Source organism: Dermacentor andersoni, chromosome 4 (assembly GCF_023375885.2).
Source record: "Dermacentor andersoni chromosome 4, qqDerAnde1_hic_scaffold, whole genome shotgun sequence".
NCBI lineage: Eukaryota > Metazoa > Arthropoda > Arachnida > Ixodida > Ixodidae > Dermacentor > Dermacentor andersoni.
The window spans coordinates 70,186,199-70,196,566 of NC_092817.1; positions in this window are offsets into that span (position 1 = coordinate 70,186,199).

Sequence of the window (10,368 nt, forward strand, 5' to 3'; positions counted from 1 at the left end):
TAAGCTGTTTTAAGTGTCTCTGCCGAACTTTATATTCCTTAACGTCGTCGAACTTAAGTAGTGCCGCATTCACTCGTCAACGCGCTGCTGGTATGATTCTGGCAATACCCGTGTGCGGGAGTTCTTAAGAGTCTCACCTCCCCGATGCCTTTATTCTACTTTTGGCTGTACAAAAGCGAAAGCAAATCGTGCACGGGGGACGAGAAGTGTCGAATAGTTATCGACTCAACTAAGGGACAAACAGTTATTCCCGCAAAAGGAGTTCCTATCACACCCTTTTTGTCTTAGAGTCTGTAAAACGAGGCCGTCGGTGAACTTGAAATGGAGTTCCTTGACTCCAGAGTGCCTCTTTGCATACGCCAGCTTTCTTGGCGAGGCTCGGCCCGTACCTTGTCGCTTACTGCACAGTCCAGTACTACCACACCTAACACGTTGCGAAGGTTGTGCAAGAAAGCCAACGCTAGCCGGCAAACGCCTGGACTGTGTAGTAAGCGACATACCGCCAAGCCTGTAGACTGCGAAACCCATGTAGTTTATGTCATTCCCAGCTCTTGCGGCTGTACTTACATGGGGCAAACGGGACGCTGCCTTAATGAATTTTTACGTGAGCATGCGCAGAGTATCAAGATTGAGACTGGTAGTAATCTAGTTGTTCATTGTGCAAAGTGTGGTTGTTCGCCCCGCCTAGAAGGCACGCGTATGTTGAGTAGGTACATCGATCAGATGGCCATGGAAATCTTTGAGGCCTTTTCAATTTGCCAGTTCGGAGCCACTTGCGTAAGCGCCCCTTCTATAGCTCTTCGCGATAAGGAACTTACGTTCTTTAGAAGTTACTCAGTTTCAACTGTGTCCATATTATGTAGTTTTACGTCTGTGAAGCATGCGCAGCAGGAGTCGACTGACGATGGCTCGCCTTCCCTTTCTCTCTTTCAGCCCGTTGCGAATAGTGTATATTCGTGCAGGCTTCAAAAACATGTTGTTGGCAGTGAGCGCTGCTCCTGTGCTCTTACTTGTCCGTGTGTTCTTTGGCAGATGAATGGTCTGAATCACATCCATTTACAACGTAAATTGAATTGCATTCGCAACAAAAGCTTGCTTGTCTTTGCTGTGAAGTCCAAGAGAATATCGTCAAATGAAATCGATGTCGCGGCATCCTGCTCTACAAAGGGTCGTATCAGCCAACGAAGCCGCTCCTGCGACATCGTTGTCATATCATCGTTTTCCTCAGCTTGGTCTTTACGTGCGTCAGCTTCGAAAATGTTCTTTCGCAGGAGCAGCTGCAGCTGCAGGAATAGTAGAAATAAACGAAATAGAAAAATAAAACAGATAGAAAGGCGACAAAATTGCTTGAAAACTGTTGTGTTCAAACGATCTTCCCTGAGCTAATCAAGCCAGCCACAGAGGATCATTCCAACTTTTTTTCCCAAGTCATCCGAGATCCCGGGAGTCGAATTTTAGCGTGTAAGCTGAAATCGTCTACTTCCAACAAGTCGCAAATAATCGCCATCTTCTCATCATTCGCTTTCTTCTTTAATTATAGGGTTTTGCGTGCCAAAACCACTTTCTGATTATGAGGCACGCCGTAGTGAACGACTCCGGAAATTTCGACCACCTGGGGTTCTTTAACGTGCGCCTAAATCTAAGTACGCGGGTGTTTTCGCATTTCACCCCCATCGAAATGCGGCCGCCGTGGCCGGGATTCGATACTGCGACCTCGTGTTCTCATCATTCACTGAGAGACTGAGCAGGTTCTGCACGGTACCCTACGAGCTCAAAAGTTTTTTGTGTGAACATTTCCTCAACGCCCTCGATAAAGGCATCAAGCATCGGAAAGAAAACGGCCGAACGATACTGCTCGTGTGTCGTTTCAATGCCATTTTTTTTTTGTCTCGCAGATAGAGCAAGCTTCTGAAAATAACTTTTCAGACACTGATATACTTTGCCTCATTTCTTGCAGGGCGCCTCGTAGATGTACAACTTCAAAAAAATTAAATTGTGGGGTTTTACGTGCCAAAACCACTTTCTGATTATGAGGCATGCCGTAGTGGAGGACTCCGGAAATTTTGACCACCTGGGGTTCTGATGTATAACTTCATTAAGTGCAGTTGTGAGCTCAGTATTGGGCTCTTGGAGAGCCCGACTAGCCTTCAGGACAACCTGGAGAACAGGGTGAGCGACTTCCATTCAGCACACAAAGTTGAAGCTCATTGGAAATAATTTCATTGCCTGTTTGCCCGCTTCTTCGGGTGCGTCGTTGAGGTTGCAACTCTAGTAACGTACTCGGGAGCTCTGTGTAGCTCTCGCAAACGGCCTTCACAGGTTCCGCGCGGCACGCCCACCTAGTCATGGACAAAGACTTCAGAGTTCCATGCTTTGCGCCGAAGGCATGGCGAATTCTATCAAAGAATATTTGGCGCACAATATTATATTCAGAAAAGTTGTAGGCAAGCTGCAGAGTCTCTGCAGTCTTTACTCACGAGAAATATATCCGTCGGCGAGTACCAGGTTTATGCAGTGGGCATAACAGTGAACGTATACACGTTTGCTGTTGTGTTCTTTGCACTTTGCTTGGACACCAGATACATGGCTAGACATGGTAAAAGCCCCGTCAAAATACGCCCAGCTCACAGACTCCAGGGAGCCTCGATGCCAGCGAGAACAGCTTGCAGTGTTGCGAAAACCGACTCGCTGCCCAAGTTTGTGAGCCTCTCAAGACAGAAACCCTCCTCATTTGACTTATTTCTAACCTTGCGAAAGTACCTGATAACAACAGACAGCTAGCTGCTCATGATCGCCGCACTCACTAAACTCTTTGCAAATAAACGAATATTTTTTTATTGTGATAGCAATTATATGGGCACTCCAGGCGCATTTTTGCCGTCGGCGTCGCAATCGTCGTGATGTTTCGCATAAAGTCCAAGTGTGATAACATCGTGGCCGAGCGCCCTATGCTGTATGTGCGAGTGAAAGTATGCGAGGGTGAGCCGAGGTTGGTGGCTCGATTTCGCGCGCACATGAGAGGAAGCCGGGGAAGAAGCGCGTCGTCTTCCATCGCGTGCAAGGCACCGGGGTTGAAGGGGAGGGCGTTATACTTTGACGGCGGCTGCGTATAGTGCGGCTGGCCACGGCTGCGCCGGCCCTATCTTGAAAACAATCTGCAACGAGGGTAGAGTCTAGGCGCGCCGAAGGCTGATAGCTTCTTGGTGTGCGGTGTGCTCTCGCCGCTTAGTTCGTGGCGAAGCGAGAGGCAGCACGAAGGTCAATTCACTCGCTGCAGCTACCGCGCCTCCTCACGCCAGCATTTTGACAGCGAGTGTCCGCGCTCCCTAAGTGAGATGTGCTTACGTTTGCCTGTACGTGCGTGACACGATGCATGTTAATTTAGCTAGTAAGCGAATGTTTACGAGTTTATACGGCTGATAAAGCTACTTTTCTCACTTCGTATAGCTGTCTACTAATTTGCTATCGCAATCGATGCTTCGGCTTTCGGGCAAAACTGAGACTTTTTTCTTTGTATATGCTCGATAATTGACGAAACTGGCTGTGTACAGCGATTGTAAGATTATTTTGCATTCTATTACTCGTGCAAGAAGCGTTCTTCAACCCCGACTCAAGTGATCGCGCAAGGTTGGGTAATGCGCTTTCAATATAGATTGATAATTTCTAAAGAGAGACACGTTCTCTACATTCCCTCCTTTCAACGTGCCCTCCGAACGGCTTTTTTTTTTTTTTTTTTAGGACTACGAGATCAAAAAGCGGCTTAGAACATCGCGATTTCATTGGCATCGTTCCTCTGCTTGGTACTCTAGTCGAACAAGGTCTTCATTTAGAAGAAAAGCAACTGACTTATTTCTTTTGGAACTGTTCCACGACAAGGTAATCGGATTTCTCATGTTGGTTGAACGCTTGCATCGTGTTCTTTCAAGCCCGAAATCCAGTGGATATAAATGTAGATGGTGTCGGCCATCATCTTTATTAGGAACCCCCTCTCACTTCGTCGTCTTCGTTAGGACCCTCTCTTAACTTATTCCCACCGTCCACGTACACTCCCTCTCTTTGAAGACAAACCTCCTGGGATGATACATAAAGACGTTTCCAATGTTTTCAAACTGGAGCACGCCGTCATCGTTGACGTAACCAACTGTTTTGAGAACATCTCTTTATATTACAGTTTTGCACCATGCGATACGGCCTCATGTACACCTGCTTCGTACCCGGAAGGCCTTTCCTGACGACTACTAAATCGTTCAGCTGTATAGACGAGGTATCCGCGTGTTGTGGCGGCGGTCGAAATGTCTCGTCACATCTTCGCGGTATCGCTGGTACGCTTCTGCAGTTTTCCACTTCTTGCACAATTGCAGGCGGTCAGCAATACCGAGCTGTATGGCGGGGAGCGCCGGTGCCTTTCCGAATGCTGCGAAGTATGGGAACCGATGCTCGCAGTGTGCGACCAATTGTATACTGAGCCACAGCGGCCTCCAATCAGCACTTCCATCCGCCTTTGAAACTTGAATACATGGAAATAAACAGCTTCAAGTCTCGTATGATTCTTTCAGCCATGCTATTTTCTGCAGGAAGATAGGGCGCGCAGCATCGCGAAATAACTCATCGTCCCTTCGCAAACTCTTGCAGACGCTCGCTTACAAATGTTGGTCTATTGTCTGATATTACTTTTTTAGTATTCTTAAACATCTCTCGGCTCAAAAGGGCAATCAGACTATTAGCGTCTTCCCTTCCCGGTCGTGCAGCTACTATTCTAGTGCGCTGATATATATATTGCCATTAAGAAATACTATGTTTTAGAGCGAAGCTGTTTATGCGGACCCTGTGCCGTCGTTGTCGGACATCGCTAAAACTGTCATCATCAGCAATGGCTCGAGCGTCGTCGTCGTCTTCATCCACAGCTGGCTCGTTGGCGCCCCTCGGCGCTACTGCGCGAACGCGCTCGTGCCACTGCTACTGCGTTCGTCCTCGTCGTCGTCTTCCACAGCTGGCTCCGTTGCCACACGTCATTCTAGCGTAGAATTTCACTTCTCTTCTGTCGTCGTCATGGGGAGGCCGCGTTTACGGGGGTATGCGCCATTGCTTAAGGGTGTATGAGCCATTCATCGTCTTACGTGACGGACAGATTTGATTTTGAAGCAAGTTTGAAGAATCGCAAGCGGCAATACCGGGCGTATGCTACTAACCACACCACCGAGCAAACTCGAGACATCGAACGCAAGCGACAACGGCGGAATGCGGGCATACGGTCACTGACGTCGTTCTCTCCGTCGCAGCCGAACGTGTGTGTACCCTATTAAGAAGCACAAAGACGTAACCAATAATTAAGAAAGAGTTTAATGAACCGTCGGGATTTACCCAGTGATAAACACCGGGGCCACACGTTCCAGCTTCGCTGGTTAACAATCTGTACAGAGTGCTTGGGTTGACAGTATTTTTTTCTTACTCCAGTAGCCTCTTTCTTGAGCTCTGCCAAATCCACCTGGAGAACTTCGAACGATATGTCAGAATGTTGAGATAGGACCATCTCGTCTGTTCTCTGAAGGTACTTGGCTTTGTGGACTTGACATTGATGCCAAGAGTGGACATATCGCTGGGCGTCATCTTTCATGTGTTTCCACCGGAAACGCTGAATTATCTTGCGGTAAGTTCGCCAGGACCCGTCGTGCCCGCCGTAGTCCGGGGAGTCGTGATAAATTTCCAAGATTCGAGGCACCATTGTTTCCAGGACTACGAACTTTCCATCGTGGAACTCCAGTACTTCAGTTCCGCTCCTACAGGAAAGTTGTGCTGATATTCTCCTGATTTGGGGTTTACAATTTGGGGTTTACTCAAGCCAACTAAACTTCGCAAGCCACTATGCACAAAAGCTGCTTTTGTGATTATTCCTTTCTGTTTGAGGATAGCTGCTTAGGCTCGGTTGGAAGGGGCCACGTACTTGCCTGACTTGCTTCTCTATGTCGTTAGTGGGCATGGGCAATGATGGTTTAACACCAGACACGTGATGCTTGCTAACGGACATCGAAACAGCCCCAGTTTGTTCGTCCTGTTTGTTGCCGTCATCGCATACATCCGTCTCATATTTGTGGTCTCCTTGCTCGGACATCGCTCTTACGACAGGACGCCCGGGCCGTGGTGCCGAGGGTCGACTCCGAACGCCATTTTCTTGTCCGCTGCTTTCTGTTGTACTGCGCCGATGTGCTTGCTCTGGAGACCGCGTTTTTGGCGAGGTGTGAATCTTTTTTTTTTTTTATTGCGATAAAGGCTTGCCCTTAAGGCATAATTCTTGGAGCGTATATGTGTATTATATGTGTGCTGTGAGGCCTGTGTTGTGTATGAATTGAAGCAGTGTTTTGCGGAATCTGTTGTCATGTATCCAGCGGTCATAGCTGGTTGTCACACTGTAGCGGAGGCCGGCTTGCAGTAGGAGACGCGAGCGTTCCGATTGTAAACCCGTACATGTCCATATTAGGTGGTATGCATCTGATTCCACCACAGGAATGGAGCAGTATGGACACGTAGCACCCAGTGGTAAATGCGACCAGTTCCACCTTGAGACAACAGCCGGTGTAAGGGCCACCCCGGCCCGAAGCCTCCTAAGCACAACTTCCTCCGCCCTAGTGAGATGAAGGGGGAGGGAGCAGACACACGGTGGGATAAGAGCGCGTGTGTCCTGCCGGAGAACATTTTTACGGGCTCGCAGCGAGTTACGGGGTTGGGGTACGGGGTGTGAATCGTAACACCGCCTATGCGTTAGGGTTGTTTGTGCTGCGCGCAGGTAGCTCAAAACAGATGTGTGCATATTGAGGAAATTTTGGGGGTACACTGCTTTGCTGAAACAGCGTTTGCGAAGCCGCAGGTGTCCTCTGTCCGCCAGCAGTGGCCTACTAATTCGTCTCTGTTCGCGTGGCGTGTGGCGCCTCTATCGCGCTTTTCTCGCGCCTCTTGCGTCACAGAATTTACGTCCCTGCTCAGCCAACAGGGGGAGGGGGAGGGGGGACCTGACCACATTCGTGTGTCCTCCTATGCTGCCAACGTTTTCTCGCATTATGCAAGTGTAGTAGCTGGTCGAGAGGATGAGAGCAGGAAGAGCCTTTAGACCCACTTCCCGCGCTTGATCAAAATCCGGGCACTCCCACAGCATGTGTCGGGAAAACGCCGGTCCACTACACGTGCTGCAGTGTGCTTTCCTTAGAGGCACACGCAGAAAACGAGCCCCGTAGTCAGGGATGGTCACAGCGGTCGATTGCAGCAGGGGAATGGTGGTCCGCTGTTTTTCGGGTGTAGTGGTCCCTGCGTGGAGTGTATGGAAGCGCACTGTGAAGAACACTATCTTTTTATTATTCCATGGATGCATGGTGAACCGGGTCAAGGAGCAAGCTGGCGAGTGGGGGGCAAGGCTTCGAGGCAACGGTGAGTAGAGGACCTCCATGCATGGATGCATGTTCTCTGCGCTGCCATGCTATAGCTGTCATGAAGTTCAATCACGGAACCGCTAGTAGCAGAAAAAGAAGAGTCGATTACGGCGCCAGTCATTATTGTGAGGTTGATGATTGATCCAGCATAGTCATTCGTGGTACATTTTGCGAGGAGGGCAAAGCACTTTGGTGTCATCTTGGTCGGCATGTCGCTAAGCCTATACTAGGTTCGTCCTTACTGCAGAAGGCTTGGTTTTATGTAGAGGAACAAAAAGGCGTTCACCGTTAGAAACCAGCCCACATCACTTAGGTGACATTTAGAAACTGGTATCTCTTTCTGCGGGAGACATGCCGACGTCGCAGTAATTGTTTTATGCTTCATAACCTCTGAGCACGGCTTCGTTGCTTACACAAAACAAGTGGCTGCCATTACTCGTCTCCCCAGCTGAATTTTTACGATAGCGATGCGCGAAGGCTTTCGCGCGTCATTGATTATGTAAGAGAACACACAGATACATCATTTTGGATATTGCTGCAAACTGCAAATTTGTCGTTGCCCTTTCTGTGTTCGAGGCACCGCGCCATGTCATAGATTCTACGCGGATCGCTGAAGCCATTGCCAGCCAAGTTGGATTCAACGGATCCAATCCTAACTTTGCTTTTAGTTGAGTGCATCATCACGGTAACAATGAAGAGTCCGTTGCTGCGTTCCTGACTAATGACTGACCAACATGTTGCCCACCCACGCCCGTAGGGGCGACGGGCCAAACCGCAATCTGAACACTGTGGCATGCGCATAATAACCAAACTATATTGGTCCTGCGGGCACGTACAAATGCGCTAGATGACGCACCACAGGACAAACCAAGCGGCCTATGGCCCATATGTCTGGAAGAATGGGTCACTTCAGAAGCTACTCCAAGGAGCACTGAATAACTATCATCTACAGCCTGGCTACGCCCACTGCAGGACAAAGGCCTCTCCCATACTTCTTCAACTACCCCGGTCATGTGCTAATTGTGGCCATGTTGTCCCTGCGGACTTCTTAATCTCATCCGCCCACCTAACTTTCTGCCGCCCCCTGCTACGCTTCCCTCCTCTTGGAATCTAGCCCGTAACCCTTAATGACCAACGGTTATCTTCCCTCCTCATTACATGTCCCGCCCATGCCCATTTCTTTTTCTTGATTTCAACTAAGATGACATTAACTCGCGTTTGTTCCCTCACCCAATATGTTCTTATCTTATCCCTTAACGTTACAGCCATCATTCTTCTTTCCATAGCTCGTTGCGTCGTCTTCAATTTAAGTAGAACCCTTTTCGTAAGCCTCCAGGTTTCTGCCCCGTACGTGAGTACTGGTAAGGCACAGCTGTTATACACTTTTCTCTTGAGGGATAATGGTAACCTACTGTTCATGATCTGAGAATGCCAAACGCACCCCAGCCCATTCTTATTCTTCTGATTATTTCCGTCTCATGATCCGGATCCGCGGTTACTACCTGCCCTAAGTACTACCTGCCCTTACCACTTCCAGTGCCTCACTACCTATCGTAAACTGTTGTTCTCTTCCGAGACTGTTAAACATTACTTTAGTTTTCTGCAGATGAATTTTTAGACCCACCCTTCTGCTTTTCCTCTCCAGGTCAGTGAGCATGCATTGCAATTGGTCCCCTGAGTTACTAAGCAAGGCAATATGATCGGAAAATCACTAGTTACTAAGGTCACCATCATCAGCCTGGTTACGCCCACTGCAGGGCAAAGGCCTCTCCCATACTTCTCCAACTACCCCGGTCATGTACTAATTGTGGCCATGTTGTCCCTGCAAACTTCTAGTTAACCCTGTTGTCATGTTGTCCTGTGGCCATGTTGTCCCTGCAAACTTCTAGTTCTAGTTGAGAAGTTGCTAAGGTATTCTCCATTAACTCGCATCTCCAATTCTTCCCAATCCAGGTCTCTGAATACCTCCTGTAAACACGCCGTGGATAGCATTGGAAAGATCGTATCTCCCTGCCTAACGCCTTTCTTTATTGGGATTTTCATGCTTTCTTTATGGAGGACTACGGTGACTGTGGGGCCGCTATAGATATCTTTCAGTATTTTTACATACGGCTCGTCTACACCATGATTCCGTGATGCCTCCATGACTGCTGAGGTTTCGACTGAAACAAGCGCTTTCTCGTAATCGATGAAAGCTATATATATAAGGGTTGGTTATATTCCGCACATTTCTCTATCACCTGATTGATAGCGTGAATATGGTCTATTGTTGAGTAGCCTTTACGGAATCCTGCCTGGTCCTTTGGTTGACAGAAGTCTAAGGTGTTCCTGATTCTATTTGTGATTACCTTAGTAAATACTTTGTAAGCAACGGACAGTAAGATGATCGGTCTATAATTTTTCAATATACGCAATGTATACGCAATGCCTCATGACCTTGAGTGTACCGGAATCTTGGAAGAACGCCAATATAATCTTAATTCATAATTAAGGGGACGCCAAAGCCTTGAAGAACTATAAGCAGCTTTTAATGCAGGAGTTTAGTGGCTCAGTGGCCATGACGTTGCGCTGCTGAGCACGACATCGCGGGTTCATATCCCACACATGGCTGCCGCATTCGGATGGAGGCGGAACGCATAAACGCCCGTCTGCCCTGCTTTGGGAGCACGTTATCAGAAAGACCAGGCGGTAAAAATTAAATCGGAGCCTTCCACTATAAACGGCGTTCTTCATAACTTACTGTGCAGTTTCGGGACGTTAAAACCCATAAATTGACTAAAATTTTCAGGTTCAATAATGGGTTCGTACTTTATATATACCCTTCTTACGCATTCTGGAAATACAGTCGGGCAGCTATTAAAAAAATGCCAGACAGGATTGCGTGCCGAGCTTTCCCTGCACAGTGAGCACACACACGTGCCAAAAGTGTTGAGATAAGCGCCGATAAGAA